We start from the raw sequence: 19,942 nt of genomic DNA on the forward strand, positions 1-19,942 counted from the left end.
GATAGATCAATAGAGCCTCCTGAACAGTGCTCTTCATCTGTACTCAGCCCATGTATATATTCACTTTGAAGTGTGTTGTGGCCCGACATTCCCAGAGTGTGCCTCGCAGTACCTTAGTGAAGATGCAATTTTAATTCTCACCTAGACAGTTTGACACCAGCCTGTTGGATCGAGTGAGCTGAACAACACTGCATGCAATTGGAAATATCCAAAGTGATGCAAACACATATTTATTGAAAAGAATAAAAGCTGTTCCCGCACACCAACAGAAACCCAAATAAAGATAACAGGGTCCCACGATCCAGTTACAAATAAATAGCCTATGACAAATACACAGAAAAGAAAAAGATAAAACAATAGCATTGTAAAAGTCCACCACTGCAGAAGACCTTATGATTCTTCGCTAAAAATGTACAAGTTGACTCAAAGGTGTGACAGTAGGCCTGGTGCATTGGTGGAGCCTCTTGTGATTCTCTTTATCCTGTCTGTTGGGCAGGGGCCACTTCAGCGGCTCTGTTTTCTTGCAATACCATTCCTTAACCCAAAAATGTCCTCTGTCGCACTGGCTTCTCTGTGTCACATGAAGATGCCAGCTCCACTTCCTGCTGATTTCTGAGAAAAGGAAACAGTTATGAAGTATTTCATTTAACTACAGTGTGTACTATAGTGTAGTGCGTGGTAGAGTTACAGACTAGTACATGGTAGAGTTTGGAGTTTGCAGGTTGGTGTTTAACATTTTTTAAAGTAAACATTTGAATGAGAGACAGATTTCACACTACAGTTCCTCTTACCACCATTATCTGCTGCTGTTGCAGGTGTGGTGCGTGTTTCAAAGACTCCTAAACCTGTTTGCTGAGGAGGTCCATCAGGTCTTCTTCATGGAGGCACTTCATCCATTTTAGTAACCATCTTCTCCCAACTGCCTTTTCTTACTTGGAGGGGGAAAGCCCTCGAACATTATTCCAGCCTTCTGGGCACATGACATGATACGGCATTCATGAAGTTAGCCATCTACCTCCACCTCAGTGAGCACCATGTTCTCATAGCAGGGGGCATCTCCCCTGGACAGGTACCAAGAGTGTGAGTTGCAAGGACGGTCTGGCATGTGTTGTAGGGTGACTTGAATCTCTGCTAACACCTAATTCATACGCAATGAGGGGCACATTTCTCAAAACTTGTTTCGACAAAAATGAAGAAATACATGCAGGCTTCTGATCATCTGCACCAAAATCAGCTGTGCCCTATTCCCAAAGGGCATAAAAATCTAAACTTTACAGATGGACACAGTCAAAATGGCCTTCACACCTCCTTTTGCCCAGGTGTGCCCAGGTGTGCAAGCAGTGGAGAGGTTTCAGTGCATTTCTATGTGCATTTCAATGTGCATCCTGTATTCAGAAATGGGATGCACTTTGGAATGCAGATACATGAAACGGGTTGTGGACTGCACGACAGAGTTCTTTTGTTTAGTGGATTAGCAAGGGACTGGACGACTGCTGTTGCACTTGCATTTCTATCCTTCAATTAGGGATAGAAAATCAATTATAATTCTTACAGTTCACAATGACGGGCCCTGTGTTGGCCCATCACTATGAAATATGCATCCCGGATTCCCAGTTAACTAAACCGGTAACTTCGTCATCCATTGTTACATAAATTGAACGTGTACAGACCTCTCATGTTATAGGTACTCTTTAATGTTATGTTTAGCAGCATAATCATACCTTGCCATAATTTGTGATGAAACACTATTTCATAAGGAATAATTATTTTAGGTGATCGTACTGGAGACATATGATATTCCTTTTGCCAGAAATTAATTTTCTATGCTTACCTCATAAGGGGTATCGGTCATACACCCTTAATTTGGCATCCTTCAATTGAGAATGAAAATCATGAACATTAAAACATCAAGATTGTGTGTCTCTTGTTTTAACCAGAGACTTTTTCTAATTACATTTACTCAATGTAGATGCAAATGCCTCTTACCATAAAGGGGACAGTTAGCCACGTCAGGTTGATATGAAAAATATATAAAGTGAGTATTTCAGAGCAACATGTATGCACAATCCACCTCAATTATACATTGACAGCATTAACTTCATACTCCCTTTTGGACACAGTATATGGGGTAAATGCTGCATGATTCAAGATTGAAAGACTGCCTGAAAATGCGGGTTTTCCCTCATATTGCTATGCCTAGACTGTCCTACATGTCTATACACTAGGCTCATGAACAACCTGAATATTGAATTGTTCCTACTGAACAATGAGTATTATAGTGGATTGCACTAATTTAACACAACGCATTTATTTAATGAATAAACTATAACAAAAATGCAATATAAACAATCAGGACACACTTCTATCTTTTTCCAACAGCATTGGAAATACTTCCAGTTGTTATCTTTGCTTCTAAACCCATTTTTAACTGTATTATAATGTATTATATGCTCAGAGTGTTTGTTTCTGTGCTATAAGAATTATATCAAATTGCTACATTAAGTTGATTCATGCAAAGCTGGCAAACGCCCTTGTGTCATCAGGTGGTTTGCTTTCAACAGTTTCGGCTTTACAGCCATCCATTTTCTTATTTATTCTTGCACCTGAGGTTCCATTTTTCCATTTATAAATGTAGGGCAACATTCCACCTAATTTTACGAGTTGGGGATTTCAGGTGGACTCCATCAAAATCCATTGCATTAAGACCTTCATGAAAATGCATGCTTCTGGTGGACTGCGAAAAGCAGGCGGACATGCAAAGACCATCCTGCCCTTGAGCTCCACCTGAAAAATTGAAGAGAAATCCACGGATCGAAAAAAAAAAGTCACAGTGTAATGACACACAATTTATACTGATTCGATTGACAGAATGAAGTCTAAGTGTAATGAAACATCTGTTATACTGATTCACGCGACCCCAAACATGACATGCAATATGTAGAGTGAGATGCCTCATTCTTATACTTTCATGACCAGAATTCAAGCATTAGAAGGGAGAACAGAGAAAACAACTACATTCCTCATTTTAAGGCATGGTCAGCTTGAGGCTTTGTCATATTGTTAGGGAGAATTCTCCAGAATGGCTTATTTCCCTTACCTACTGAGTCCCTGAGCAGCTTTGCTGGATTTCTAGGATTTATTTTTTTCACCTGGTAAGAGTGTGAGCGCTTCTTTTCCCACTCTTACATGTGTTTTGCTGTGTGTGTTTTACATTTTTGTGTTCATAAACTGTGGAGCTTCACCTACTCCATAGGCATGAACTTTTTACTGTGTGTTACACAGGACCTTTAGTGCAGTGACAAAGGGTTGTCTTTTTCAGACTTCCCACTTTAAATTCCATTTTCTTGGACTGACTACTGTCTCCCAGAAAATGTAAAGGTGCCATTGACTTTATTAGTCTTTTTAAATGCACAGACCCAGTACAAACTATCTTACATAGAGTACTGGAAAGGGTTAATAGTTATCCCTTTTTGTCTGTTTCTCATGGACCATTATTTTGTTCCCATTTCTTTAAGATTTGGCTGGTAGCAGTGGTATCTACCATATTTTTCCTACCGCGGTCTATGAAAATAGCCTTGGTACTGTTTTAGGCTAAGTTAGTAGCCTCGAACTTTAATCCGCTGGACCCCATTTACTTTTATTTGGTTCTGGCTGGGTTTATTCGCCATTTCTTTTTGTAAAGGTCTTTCTCGTGTTTTGCTCTGTGCGCTAAACCAGGTTTGGTTCCTTTGTTTGCTGTCCTTTGGCGGGCTTATGCACAGAAGCCCTCCTTAGGCGCCTGAGAGTGTGGGTAGACAGGATGTTAGGGAAGGGTTTTAGGACCCCTGCACAAGGTTCCCTTGGAAACCCAAGTCACACTGCACCTCTAAATTCAAGAAAGCAATTATCCAAACCAAAAAGAAAACTATGACAACAGAATATCCAAAGCAGGTTCCAATACTAAGAAATATTTGTGATCCTGCGAGAATTAGAATCGCCCATACCCCCCCGATAATGTACCCAAAGACAAGCAATGGTGTACTAACATCCAAAATGCCCCAGCAAATAAAATACAAACACTTCAAACCAAAATTGCAGGAAAAAAAGCATCTCTTCCTCTCACTGTTACACCAACTACTGCCACTCCCTTGACAAGCCTAACCTCGCTCCATTTAAATTCACTAAAATCTCCATTCAAGAAACTGAAAAAATTATCACCTCCCTAAAGCCTTACAACTGCAAAGATGACAGCTGCCCAGCCCAAATAATCAAGGATGCAGCCAGAGATTTAGCCCCTTTCATATTCAAACTCATTAACGCTTCCTTTTCATCTAATACCATACCAAACAGCTTAAAAGAATCCTGGGTTCTACCCGTTCTCAAAAAACAAACCTTAGACCCCTCCATCCCAACAAACTACAGGCCCATCACTACCGTCCCATTCCTCTTGTGGCCTATCTCCAAATTCAGAATTACCTTGAGACCAACCAACTCTTAGGCTTCCGCCAATCCGGGTTCAAACCTCAGCACGGCACAGAGACAGCTTTAATAGACCTTAAAGCCCAAATCGATGATCTCAACGAAAATGGAAACACATCTATGTTACTCCTCCTTGATCTGTCGCAGCATTCGACTTGGTGGATCATGCAGAATTATGCAAACATCTAGCATCGGCTGCCCACTTTTCAAGTGAAGCTATAGCTTGGGTCCAATCCTTTCTAGACAACAGATGCATGGAAGTCTTCTCCACCTCAGTATCTTTAGACCCAATTCAAACAACATGTGGTGGTCCCCAGGGTTCTTGTGTCTCACCAACTATGTACAATATCTTTACCAAGCCTCTATTTGACAAATTGGAGAGACTGGGCGTCACCTACACAAACTATGCAGAAGACACCCAGATCCTCATTCCCCTTTCGGGCAATTTCACTGCAGATACAGCCTTAGTAAATTAAATGTATACCCTCATTCAGGCATGGATGGCAAACTAGGGCCTCTGCCGGAATAACAATAAAACAAAGATCTTGATCCTTCGCTCGGCAAACAACCTAAAAAAACTTGACTCCAATTACAGTGCCTTTAACATTGATGGCAACACAATCATAGTTGCCAAAGAAGTGAAGACTCTAGGCTTCTATCTGGACTCCACGCTATCCCTAAAAAAACAGGTAAACTCATTGGCCTCATCCACTGCCTACACTGGCAAACTTATTACAGCATGCAGACCTTTCTTCTCATTAGCAAGCTGCATCATATTAGCTAATGCCCTGATCCTATCAAAATTGGTCTATTGCAATGCACTGTGTGCAGGAGCCAATAAATACATCATCAATAAATTACAAACATTGCAAAACAATGCGCTCAGAACGGCCCTCAACCTCCCCATTACAGAGCACTTATCTAACGCCAGGAGAAACCAAAATTGGTTGAAAATTAGTGATAGGCTCCTCTTCAAAACTGTTACATTAACCATCAAATACCTTAACAACGCAGCCCCTCCATACCTAAAGGAAATAATAACTAGAAAGTCATCTACACGACGACCAGGACTGCCAATTCCTACTGCCTCCAAATACCTAGATTCCGAAAAAAAAAAAAAAACTGGAGGCAACAGTTTCCCTGTAATAGCAGCCCAGCAGTGGAATGCACTACCTGTCGAGCTAAGAAGGGATCCATCTTATGACTGCTTTAGACGCAACACCCGTGCCTGGCTACGCCTCAATGACCACTAGACTAATGACTACAGAAATCTGCTCTTGTGTCTTGCCTCTTACCTGTATCTGTTAACATTTGTAACTGTGCCTGTAAATATTCTCTGTACCTGTCTACACCTGTAACCAAGCCTTAAGTATCCTTGTCATGTTGTGCACCCAGTTACCTAAGGGTCCAGGGCGCCCTATAAATAAACAAACAAACAAACAAACAAACAAACAAACACTCTTGTTTGATTGGCTAGGACACTGTCCTGGCAGGACAACCACCCTGCTGTGTGATTGACAGCCAGGCTATGTGAATGGAGGAAAACTGCATAAAAAGCAGGTCTCTGGGACAAGGAAGGCAGAGTTGCCACTGGATCGAGAGAACCAAAGATAAGCTGAAAGAAGAGGACCACTACCCCGGCTGAACCTCCTGGTGAAGCCCTGCTGTGGGTCTGAATCTCCAAACTTCGACAACAGAGAAGATCTGCAAGGAATCTTCTTCAATTGAGCTGGTGGGACTAACCAGTTCGCCAAACACCAAGCAAGGACTCCCTCCCCTGGTTGAATTTTCTGTGCATCGCTGCAGTGAATTGGATAGCCAGGAGGCTCAGACCCTGTTTGGGTTTTAAGGAGCGCACCTTTTATTTGTTGCTTTGCTCTGCTGCTGGTTTCTTCCCTGGGCAGTGCAGGACCCTCCAGTCTTCCTACTTCATGTCAGTCCAACAATCGCTTCAGGAACCATGAGCCTGCAGGATCTGCCAGGAATTTCTGCCTCAGCTACAGCCTTCTTCTTCATTTAAGGTACTGTACTAACCCGGTTGTTCGTTCCGTCCGACCACAGTGAAAGTGTTTGAAATCTTTTGCCAATCCGAGGGCTTGACCTTTTCTACTCTTAAATACAATTTCCTTCGACCAACTTCATTTCATACTCTTGGCAAAGACTTAACCGCAAACTACTCTGAACTGTGTGATCCTCTGCAAAGACTCTTTACCATTAATATTGGCCCAGGCCTATTGATTTGAATCCTCACTGTAGCAAGCCTTTTCTAGATTGCCCTGCCTACTTACTTGTTGGTGCTGCTTAATTTTGTATAACCTTGTCTTTCCTCCCTTTTAAATTGCTGGAGTGCCATTTTGCTCACACTTTATTTTGAGCTTAACTTGTCCAGAATTCATTATGTTTTGTGTAGTATTTTAAGAGTGTGATTTTTCTGCTGCTTTACTTAGTGAATTGTTTTACAACTGATGTATGAATAAATGTATATTCTTTTACTCAGAAGCCTTGAGTCAGTGTTTGTTTGAACTATAGTAATTGCTGTCCTTTTTGTAACTGTTGACACTGCTCACTTTACTCTTGAGATAAGTCTGGCTGCTCATCCATCGCTATCACTTTCCTGTGTAGTAAAGGCTTGTACCAAAGGTGAATGTATACTTACACTTGTATTCTTAATTGTGTGTGGTGTTCCCAAAGGGTACTGCATATGATTCTGCCTAACCATTTTCCAGGTCCTGTAGATGGAAACAAGTGGGGGTAAATTTAGTGGTATACTGTTGCTGCCCATTTTTCTGCTCCGCCTGGTTTTCTTTCATTTGGACGGTGGAATTTCTGAGCGGAACTGCATGACAGCATCTGCCTACACACTACCTGTATGTTGTTTTCATACAGGCAATAAGGTAATGGATTCTAATGCAACCCACCCACCTATAGCACTGATAGAAAGGACAAAAGAGTCGGTGAGAATCCACTGTAAATGTGTCCTGCCATGGATCATTACCAAAGTCATATACCGTTTTTAAAACACGTTTTGGAAAAGCAAAATGTTATGGTGATTTTACATTTGTTTTGCACTGTACCACTACTTATTTGAAAGTTGCACAATTGCACTGAAAGGACCTTTTCGTGGAATTGCAAATATAAGTAGTCCCTTACAGGCAGCTTACTATTCAAATTAAAATGACACACACGCTTTGTTTGAAAAACAAAACCCATTCAGCACTTCAGACCTTAACTTGAGGTGATGCTAGATATTAAACGGTGTTTAAAAGTGGGTCTTCAGACTGAGCACAAAATAATCAATCCATTCTCCCGCGTGGGTCCTTTTAACCTTTACATGTGAGTCATTTCCTCTGTTTGTGAAAGCGCTGTACATCTGGACTGTACATCTGGAAAGATTAAAACGCTTTCATCAATTTGTTCTAACTTGTTCAAAGAGAAAAGTCACTCTGAGTTCCCAAGAGGTGCTTCTGAAACTCCAGAGAGTAATCAAAAATGTCCCCATTATGTCGAATCATGCAATTAAACCGCAGGCACAATATCACGTACATGTACATTAAAATTCAATTACCATGATGTGTATTGTCTGCATTGCAACAGAGAGAGTGGACTATAAGTCACACTCTGAACTGTGTGGCGATAAAAGTGAGGTAATAAGATTTTTCATTTTTAGTTTTGACCGTGCAGATGTCCTAAAACATATAAATACATTGCTTCAATGTAGGCATCTTCGGTATTCTGTAGAGAGAATCTCCCCTGATAAACCCGGACTGCAGAGAGCACTACTTAATCATGAGCCAGACATTGAGCCCTTGATAGGTTGTCCCTAAAGCTCAATGTTCTTACTCTAAATAGTACAAAAATTAAATATGAAACTGGAAAACGTGTCTGCCCTATTTGTGTCAATTATTCTTTGCTCACATTCTTAAAAAAAAACATTTTTTAAACCAAATTCCTAGCCATATTATGCTGAACGATACATATATATGATGAGAGAAAAAATGGGCGGAACCCTCTTTTTTGTAAAGGGGGCCTGACTCTTGAGGGTGGCAGGGGGTCACAACAATTGCAGCAAAGCTAGGTAGTTTCTACCTTGAAAAGACAAACACCTTAAAAAGGAAGAGTGTATCAAGAAAAAGGTTTATTAACACTAACACAATAGACATATTTTCAAAAACGAGACATATTTTCAAAAGAGTGCCATTGCACTGAGAGTGTGCATCATTGAGCACATAAATATCTGCTTTTTCGTGGGTTAGTAGGCAGAGTGAAGAATTAATACATGTATTGCTTGGAATCACACTACGATCGTGTTGTCATAAACCCCCTGTCACATTTTGGGTTAGGGTAGCCTTTGACTCCATTTTCTTCTCTTCCACGATACATATATATTCAAGCAAAACACTTTAGTTGCGTGGATGATAATTTGAGAACGTAATGCTACAAAACCACTGAAATTCAGCTAAAACCCCCTTAACTTCTTGCCCCCTGTCGTGCAGCCTATGACCACAATGATTACATCACAGATCACATCACTGATGACATCACTAATTACATTACAACAGTAACTGGCATTAAGCATGGCCTTCAGCCATAGTCAGTGTGCATGGCCAAATATATTTGAACACATGAATGGGTACTAGTCAGGGCCTTCAGTTATGGACAATGGTCACAACCTTCACCCATGTGCACTGAATATTTTAAAACACAAGCAGGCTACCAACCATAGATTGTGGCCTTTACCAGTGGATACAGCTTTCAACCGTGTCCACTGTATATTATATATACTGATCAGACACTAGCCATGGACTTTAGCACAGTGCTGGCCAGTGACCATTCTCTTTGGCTGTGTCCATTATTTATTCTAATATATAAATGGCCCTCACCGGTCATGGCCTTTGACCATGAGAAGTTTGTACATATTTTGGCCATGTCCACTGTATATTTTAAAATAATAAAATACAATAAGTGATTGCCAATAAGCCATGCCCACTGTACATTATATACACTAACCAGACACTAGCCATGGTCTTCAACACAATACTCCCCAGAGGCCATCGCCTCTCTCTGTGCTGTCTGTATATTCTACAGTCATATTTAAACGGTTTAATGGCTGCAGCTAGCAAGGATGCATGCACGGCTAAATGCGGCAATGACTGGGGGGGGGGGTTACCCACGGCTTCCACAGGGGAAAACGGTGGCTATAATGAAATACATAAGGATATGTACTTTTTTTAATGCACACTGTATTGAAAGGATCAATTAAAGGTCTTTGATCCATATATATAGTATGTGTTTTTATTGTCTATTGTATTTGGATATGGAAAAAAAGAGGTAGAAACTGTGAAGGGAAAAACACTAGGATTCATACATATAACAAAATGCATTTATATTTAGTACATTTGTTTGTGTTTTCTTTCAATAAAGAATAGGGTAAAAAAATATACCTAGCATTGTCCGTATGTTCTGAAAAAGTTATAAAGATCAGGTTCAGGCAGGATGGACTGAGGTTGGGTGTTAGTTGGTGGAAAATAACTAGTAATCATGTTGTAAGTCTGGAATAGATAATTCAAGGTACTGCTTTTAAAAGTTCCTGAAGGCTTACAAAGAAGTTCACCAACAAAGAGACAAAAAGCAAGACAGAAAACATGAAAGAGGAGCTTGGTAGAGTGGTATAACCGTGGTTGCGTGATATAGCGAACCAGGATGTGTTTTCCGTAAGCGTGTGTATGCCCACGTGCAATGACTTGATTGTGCCTAAATAATTGACCAATCACCTAAATCAATGAGAGGATGCGCCGGCACGTGGCCGTAGCCATGTCGAGGAAAGGGCCAATCACTTTGAAAGCGTGTTGACGTGTCTACGCAGCTTTGCACCTATTTTTACACAGTAATTGGATCATATAACAGTTTTGCTTTTCCACTATATCTTGAATGTGTTCATTTAAAGTACAATCAGTAACAACAAGGTATAATCGGTTTGTTACAAACAATCTGATTGGCCCTCACCAGGTCCATAGCAGCCTGACAAGGCATCGGTCACCACTACGTCTCTTAGTGTTTGTTCTGCAAGTGGTTGCCATGGAAAGAGAAAATGGACTGCATGCACTCAATTTTCTATTTCCATGTCAGCTATTTGTTTTTTTTTTCTTCTATGTTTTTAATTTCCACCATGGAAAGGGTTAAGAGACTGTATGTAGTCCCATCATCCATTCCATGTTAGCCACCTTCTTTGTTTACTTTTATTTTACTGTTTTAAATGGCGGGCATCGGAAGGGTGAATGGACTTCATATCCAATTCCATGGCGGACACTGTATTTCTTTTTCATTTTTCAGTTGGAAAAGTGTCTTGCAACCAAATAAAGGCACTATCAGTACAGGGGATGAAGTGATGAAGATGACTGGCACATGCATTGCATCAGAAAGAAAAGATCCTGGCAAGGCATTTCGCTCATCAAAGTGGCACTGCTGGAGATAGGAGCAGCACATCTGTAGACACTTCATCAAAAGTCTCCTCTCTGAACCTATTACTGATGACTCTTTGAATGTAGTGCTCTAGTGTTGCAGGTGTTCCAAGACTGGCTGTTGCTGGCAGCACTTTTAATGTGTGGAGGTTGATTCTACACAAACCCCACTCAGAGCTCCAGTGAAGAGGGTAGACCACATGTAAGCCAAAACAGGCTGCAGCCCACTATGGGGCAGACCATCCAGAAAGCGTTAGGTGCTACTTCGAGACATAGTTCATAGCATCTATCTCTCATGTTGAATTTGTTAAAAGTTCTCCAAAGGCATGGATGTGATCAGAAGTAAAGGCAAACCTGGAGGAGAAAAGGGAAAGAAAGCTGGAGGGCACATGATGGCCACACACCTATGGCTATGATGCAGAAGGAGCAAGGTGGAAAGAGAAAAACACTGAGGTCAAGGATGAAAGAAGGCAGATAGCAGAACATATCCTCACCCAGCTTGGTTGAGGAAAACAACAGCTGGCAGGAGCAGTCCAGTTAAGAGGCTGCAGAAATGCTATCACCTTCCAGTGAAGATAAAGACAAAAGAATCATCAGAATAGGAGCTGCCAATGAAAATAACGGCACACCTGATGAGGAGGTTCCGAACACCACTGGCCAAAAAAGCCAAAAAGGAATTTCCGAAACAGCTGAAATAGACAAAAGAATGCTCACCTGCATGGGCAAGTACACTAAACTTATCAAGAAACTTGATGCATCTTGGAAATCATGCCAGGATAAATTACTGGATGTTCTGGGACCAATTACAAAGACACTGGCTGATAAAGTAAAAGGGAAAAGGGTGAGCATATGAGCATAGACCCTACAGTTCTAATGAGATGGGCCCCGAAAGCCATATGCCTACTGCATAACGCCAACAGTAAAACCACAACGGAAATGAAAAGGTCCATCATTGTATAACTTGATAGCAGCCAAGGGCAAATTATTTGGCAAATCGTTCATGAATGTAAACCCTCAAGAAAATGTTCATTTGTATTAATTCTTTCTGACTTTGTCTGTCCCTATTTAAGAAAGACCAGTTTGGTGAAATATAAACATTTGTTACTTGTTCTGTTTTATTTGAATTTCATATAAATCACTAGCTTAAAAATCTTTGACTACATATCCTGCTGACATAGTTCAACATATGAATAAAATAAACTCCAAGGATATGTCTAAGTTGCATTGGGCATTGTCACTTTCTTGGGGAATTTGTAAATCACTTGCTCAAACATTACATGAATCCTGCTCAGCACAGGGAGGAAAAGAAAGTTAAGAAGATGTGGCATGGGTATGCAAAATATTTGGCTTAACTCCATGGAAGAACCAGTGGGCCCAGAAAACTGTCATTGATGGCTGGCAGTATTTCTGTGTCAAGTAGCATTGGAGTAAGAAGGACATTAAAAAAGTGCAGTGTGTTTCCTATTGTAAACTATTGCAGATGGAACCTGCATCCAAAACTTTAGCAACCTCTAATTTGATCAAGCACCTCACCCAGTTCCATTACGACAATATAGAGGAACCCCATAGGAAGGCTAATTTCCACCAAAATGTACAAATCTAAGGACAGGTATCTGCTGTAGAAAAGCATGCCTGTGTCACTCTTTTCCACTTCTAGTGCTTCCTCTGTTAAAGCAACCTCCACCAAACCACTTCCTATCCTGCCTGTACCCAATCTGTAGAACAGCAAAGCAATGTGTGTAAAATATGATAACTGCATCATGGTGTGAAATTGCACCCTACATGGTTACAAAAGAGCTATTTTAGAACACCAAAGTAATTGCTGTAACTACAAATACATCTGAATTGTTTTCATTGACAATATTTTTTAATCACCTTATTAAAAGAAAAAACTGAAAAAAACTAATGAAAAAAGTAGGAATAAAAACCGATACTTTAAATATTAACTGTGGACTGAAATTGCATTGCTGAAGTCCATAATGTGCCTGAATTTATTGGGACAATTTGCAATCGAAAAAATCATTCTATTTCTTTTTTACACAATAAGAGTTTTCACAACTTATACCATTCCTTCTAAAACAGCTTGCATTGGACAACGTCAATTCTGGGAGAACTTACAAATCACTTGCTCAGAACCTACAGGAAACCTGCTCAGCACAGAGAAGAAAAAGCAATGAAAGAAAGTTATAAAGATGTGTATGGGTATGCTACATAGTCCCCTTTACTCCATGGGAGAACCAATGTGCCCAGAAAACTGTAATTGACAGCTGGCAGTATTTATGTGTCAATCACAACAGATTAAGAAGAACATTACATAAGTTCACTGTGTTTCTATTGTAAGCTGTTGCAGAAGGAAGCTTCCAATAAACCATTCCAAACTTTTGTAACATCTAATTTTATTCATCACCTCTTCCGATTCCATTACAACAATGTGGAGTAACCCTATAGGAAAGCTAATTTCCATCAAAATATGCAAACCCATGGCCTAAAATCTGTGCACAGGTTCTAATGTAGAAAAGCACATCTGAGCTGGACTCTTCCACTTCTATTACTTCCTCTGTTCCAGGCACCTCCACCCAACCTCCTCCCATTGTACCTATACCCAATCTGCACAACTGAAAAGTAATGTGTTTGAAATATGAAATCTGCACCATGGTGTGAGATCAAACCCTAGATGGCTACAGAAGAGCTATTTTAGAAAACCAAAGCAATTGCTGCCACTACAAATATATATCATTTTTTTCAGTGGCAATTTCTTTTATGAAGTATTTGCAAGGAACTTGAGGTTGGTCACCCTGAGTTACCTGGGGCAACCAGACGTGGACTCTCTGCTCACTGTGCTCAGAGAGGCACAGCTTTACCTCACTGATGAGGCCCAACAAGGCTGAAACACATGTATGGGTTGCTGTTGGTACTCTTGTTCAGAGAGGAATTGCCATAGCATTTCGGTGCTGGACTGCCCATGTGGGCGGGACAAAGACTGATATGCAAATGGATATTTCCCATCTGTGAAAGGTACAGTGAGCAAAAAGCGTGTGCTGCAAACTCTCATCTCAGAACAGGTTATTATGCCATGTTCTTTCTAGAGAGGAGTGCCTGCTACCTTTTTTTGAAGTATTTGCAAGGAACTTGAGGTTGGTCACTCTGAGTTACTTGGGGGCAACCAGACGTGGACTCCCTGCTCACTGTGCCCAGAGAGGCACAGCTTCACCTTACTGATGAGGCCCAAAAAGGCTGAAACACGTGTATGGGGTTGCTGTTGGTACTCTTGTTCAGAGAGGAATTGCCATAGCATTTCGGTGCTGGACTGCCCAGGTGGGCGGGACAAAGACTGATGTGCAAATGGATATTTCCCATCTGTGAAAGGCACAGTGAGCAAAAAACATGTGTTGCAAACTCTCATCTCAGAACAGGTTATCATGCCATGTTCTTTCTGGAGAGGAGCGCCTGCTACCTTTTTTTGAAGTATTTGCAAGAAACTTGAGGTTGGTCACCCTGAGTTACCTGGGGGAAACCAGACGTGGACTCCCTGCTCACTGTGCTCAGAGAGGCACAGCTTCACCTCACTAATGAGGCCCAACAAGGCTGAAACACAGGTATGGGGTTGCTGTTGGTACTCTTGTTCAGAGAGGATTTGCCATAGCATTTTGGTGCTGGACTGCCCACGTGGGCGGGACAAAGACTGATATGCAAATGGATATTTCCCATCTGTATAAGGTACAGTGAGGAAAAAGCGTGTGCTGCAAACTCTCATCAGAACAGGTTATCATGCCATGTTCTTTCTGGAGAGGAGCACCTGCTACCTTTTTTTGAAGCAATTTCTTTTATCCCCTTATATTACAAAAATAAAAACTCACGAAAAGCGTAAACACAATACGCCCATACTTCAAATAGTAACCGTGGATTGAAAATGCATTGCTGAAACTGGCAGTGCGCCTGTATTTCATTGGGAAAATTTGCACTGAAAAAAAATTTGATTTCTTTTTTACATAATAGGAGTTTGCATAACTAATTCTATTCCTATATTCTTTATGAGTATATCTTTAACAATAGAACCAAACATACATATTGTTCATGAAAGTAAACACTAGTTTTCACAAAACAGCAAACAAGAAATGAAAATAATGTATTTTCTCCACACAGTAACACACACCAGCATAAAACATATGTTTAAAGCAGACACATTTTCAGATCACCACAAAAAACTCTTTAATAGACACCAAGCGATTATAAAAGTATTGCAAATGAATTCACTTTTCTACTACTCTGTGATCATTCTTTTATTTTTAGTGCAGGAAGTATACTTACATATTCTATAACATCCACCTCACTAAAATACATTTTCTTTCCTAATGAAAAACTTCAAAACATTGTTTCCACCTATTTTCTACATATATAGCAGAACCACTTCATTGGTAACAAATACAGTAAGATACAAAAAAAAAATCACAAAGCCCTATTATTAACATATTATTAAATACAATTTTCAACAAAACAATGATAAACACATGATAAATTCCAATAATATTGTGTCACCGGTAACATGAACTGCATCATGAGGACAGTATGAGTTCTGCAGTCAAAATGAGAAAAGTAGACACAATGGTGGCTTTTTTTATACTTTTCAGAATCAAAGCAGAACAATAGGAATATATTGTAATAAAATTAATAAAATGGCAGACACATATTCATTGCACCCTATCACAAAGACATTCACATTTACAACATTAATACTAGCTAATTACAAACACCAAAACACATACAAAACCCTGTCCATCATCTGTAGTAGCCGTGGCTATTCAACACAACTACAAATCTTGCCTTGTACCTGTACTACACATACATTTTTGACAAACTGAAAATCAAACTAAGCCAACTTTCAAAACTTCAAATAACAAGGCAACACCTAAGCACATGCAATAACAAACACATATAACATTCTGACTTGTTTTATCCACAGAAAATGTATGATCCAATAGACACGGCTGTAACAAATACTGCATCTACCACAACAACCAACGAAAAGGTGAAAGGCATTGATACACCTGTGCATGTGCTCATAATAGCCACGGTTATAGAGAAGCTTCACCAGGTTGGCTGTTATTAGACACGGCTAGGACACGTTCACAAACAGTCAATGTGCCATTTACTGGTGGTGCCCTGCCAGGGTGCCAAAGTAAGCCACAGGTAGCAACGCCACACACCAGGTGGGTGCTGAATAGCTGTGGGTAAACACCCCGGTCATTATTGTTGCTAGGTGCAATCCAATCACTCCTCTTTTTTCATAGTCTCTGCTATAAGGATTTGTTTTTAAAAGAACTCTGCGCATGAAATATAAATGACAAAAGAAACAGTTGTGTTACAATGGTACTTAAAAGGTGTCAATACAATAAATGACTGCTCATGGAGTTATTTAACGTGTATGAGATCATAAAGTATACATAGTGGTCACATATATAGAAGTTAGGGTTAAGTAGGGTGGATAAGGTTAAAAAACAGGTAAAGGATGGCTTGAACACAGACAATGATAGTATAGTGCATAGAGCGTTCTACAATTAGAAGGACAAAACTGCATAAAATGATAGCTTTTATACTTTCCAAAATCAAAACCGCAAAAAGAGGACTATATTTACTAACCAAAATACTAAAATGGCTGACACATTTTGAGTGTAACCTGTCACAGACAAACTTAGAATTACAACTGTAATATCAGCCAATTACAAACACCAAAACACATACACAATACATACCCTACTCATACAAATTACTAGAAATTCAAACCAGGAATCATGTTCCTGAAAAAAGAGAAAGACTGCAGTTATCATGGCTGTATTGAAAAATGTGTGGCTGATCGAAGACAGTTTTCTGTTTTTGGTTACTGGCTTTTTGTGAGAAACTAAATATTAACATTGACCTAGGTTTCAGAGATTTTGCAAATAAATGGTTTGGATTGAGGGGAATGCGTTTGTTCCATCCAAGTTTTCCAAAATTGTTAATTCTGAGAAGTAAAGCGCAGCCAGCCATCATACTAAGGCATTGTGAAGGCAATAATTTGGGGAATGTACAAAGTGTTTGCCTTACTTTAATGATAAAACATGACATTGGAAAACTAATGGAACTTTTTCCTCATACCATCTTTATCTTATCCAATTTAAGTTAAAGGCAACAATGGAGATGGACCACCAGATTTAATGGTAAAATTGAAATGCAATGGATAAATGTCAATAAATTAGTTTCAGCATTCATGAGAGACCACGATCAATTATCGATTTCAAACATCAACATACAGTTCTACATGGCCAATTTCTATAAATATGATGGAGTACACTTAACCGATCAATGCAGTGTTCCTTCATACAATCAAAACAGTACTCCAAATATGCTAAATTACTACAGTCAGTGTACCCCAAAACAGTCCTTTTAAGGACTACCTATCACATATAAATACTGAAATATGAAATAATACCCCACATTTTCTTTTAGTATAACAGTGGCTAGAGTTCATTGACTTTTTTTTATAGCCGTGATTACAAGTTGTAACTTAAAGGGGGGGCTCTCATAGGGTTTTATACACATGTACATATTTATGCAATAGATAGTTCTTAAAAAGGTCTCTTTCTGGCACAAAGAGTACTATTTCCGCATATTGGGCCCTAATAGGCACTTGTAAGGCCCATTGAACCCAGAGCTATGACCTACAGTAGTTGCTGTGCTTCAAAATTCCAGCTTCACTTTAGAAGATACAGTAGCTGCAGTTATGGATCTATATTTAAAAAGTTATAAAAACTGCATGGAATAAAGAGGTGGGATCATGCTTAATCTCTAAGGTACATAAGCTGTGAATAGATCCACTACATGTAGAAAAGGAAACATGCAATAAAATCCATCTATCTGTAAAAAAGAAAACATAATTAGCTAGAGAGCACACACTTTAAGAAACACAATTAAACTCTTAAGTTGGTATGGGCCTCATATCTCCAATAACAAGTAGAAAGACAATTAAATTAAACTTAATTTTCGTTTTTAAATTAGCCACATTCCATAGCCGTCAATACATGTACATGTTTCCATACATTAAAAAACACATATTGCAAAGGTTTCAGATTTAAATCACACATGCCTTGAGGTGAGAACATCCAAACAGAAAGACGTAAATGTGGTAAAACATCAATAACATCAATAAAATAATAATAAGATCACTGCACCAAAATACAAACAGTTGTTACTGCAGGTAGGGCAGATGGGCTAATATCCATGGCTACATCAGCCCACCAAAATGCTTGACATCCAATTCTAGCACTGATAGCCGCGGGTGTGGACAACAGCTGGTAACCATGGCTACCCGTACCATTCTTACAGATTCAAAAAGACATATTAACAAGGTGTCAAAATTCAAACAACACAACGGTATACATAAGGGCATGGAATCAGAAACACATGTAAAATTGTGCAGTGTAAAATAGATAACATATCATGATCATTGCACAAGAATTGGTATCACTATACCCTGGGCTAGGGCGATAGTTAGGGCTCTAATCCCTATGACAGGGTGCAACGTTTCATTGGCTACTGTCATACTGTGCCTATTTAGAAAAAAAGTATTTTCATTTTCAATATACATTTAAAGTTCTCTGGGTGGTTCTTAAAAAGGCCTTTGGGTTCCTTTACCAATATTATAAAGCGCTGTCAGCCGCCCTATAGTTAAGGTGAGTAAGACTCTGCTAGGATCCCTCAAAATTCAATCATTATTAACTTTTGATTTGAGTTAAGGTTTTGGAAGAAATTTCAAAAGTGATTAAAAACATGCGGCACCCCACCCCAGACTGCAAAGCTTCGTAAAGATTTGTTAAAAAAAAAAAAGTTATTAAGTGTAAAACATTCTTTTTTTTCAAAAGTGGGTCCTACTTCCTATTCATTTTCCCATAGAGAAACAAGGTATATTTTTGCCAAAGTGCACAGCCCAAACCACTGCACGGATTTGCACAGGTCCAAAACAACTTGAGCATGAAGCACTGACTCGCAATCCATGAGTGTTTTGGGGTTACACCTTGCAGTAGTTTTTTAAATATTTGACAGAGAAGGGGGTGCCCCTTCCCAACAATAGATAGAGATATTTAGGGGATTTACTCAAAACCGGGTAGTTTTAGAAATGAAACAACTGCCATCTTGTTTTTCTCTCAATGCCAGCGATATCTGCAACTATAGCTGAGGATGTGGGAAAATGAAACTCATGATAAAAGCTATTTGAAGGTAAAAAAACATACACATGCCATCAGGCTAGTGATGGGGGTGGCTAAATGGTACCAAGTGAAATTTGGGATTTGGAGTGGCACTAGGGACTGAGTTTCCAACATGAAGCTTCCTATAACCTCAGCCATAGCCATGAATATCCGACATCTAAAAGCAAACTGTGAAAGGGACAGGGTACGGGAGGTGAGGAGGCCATCTGGGGAGTGGGGGGAGCTGGCATAGATGAGTGGGACACTTGGTGAGGCCCTGGGGGAGCAGAAAAACATTTTTTTCTGGCATTTTTGTCAATATTTGTGGCTTTATTCGACACTACAGAGGACTGCAGATAGCCAAGTGTCTGTGTAGTTCAGTACAGTTTTTTTAAAGACATTTTTACAGCTATAGTGACAATGGGGGTACAAAAGTACTGGCCATGGCCAGTGACTTGATTGCCATCCAAGTCTCCCATCCATGCAGTAACCAGAACAAACTCTGCTTAGATTCAACGTTAGGAAAGGACCAGCCTCCTAAGGCCATGTTGCTCAACAAATGAGCCAAACTTACAAAACCACTTAGAGGGACAGGCCAACCCTTTCATTGCTTTGAAGCGAAGCAGGGTCAGGTCTGGTTACTGCTAGGATGGGTGACCGAATTGGCATTGGAATTATTTAATTTTTTAAACCGTGCTACTGTCAGTCCTTGACCTTTTTGCACTCAGAGACCATGTGTTGCCTTTTGCTAAATTGTATTCTGGTATTTAGAGTCTCCCAATCAATAATAACAAATAAAATAGACAT

The sequence above is a fragment of the Ambystoma mexicanum genome, chromosome 7p, assembly GCF_040938575.1.
Source record: "Ambystoma mexicanum isolate Mex_15411 chromosome 7p, UKY_AmexF1_1, whole genome shotgun sequence".
NCBI lineage: Eukaryota > Metazoa > Chordata > Amphibia > Caudata > Ambystomatidae > Ambystoma > Ambystoma mexicanum.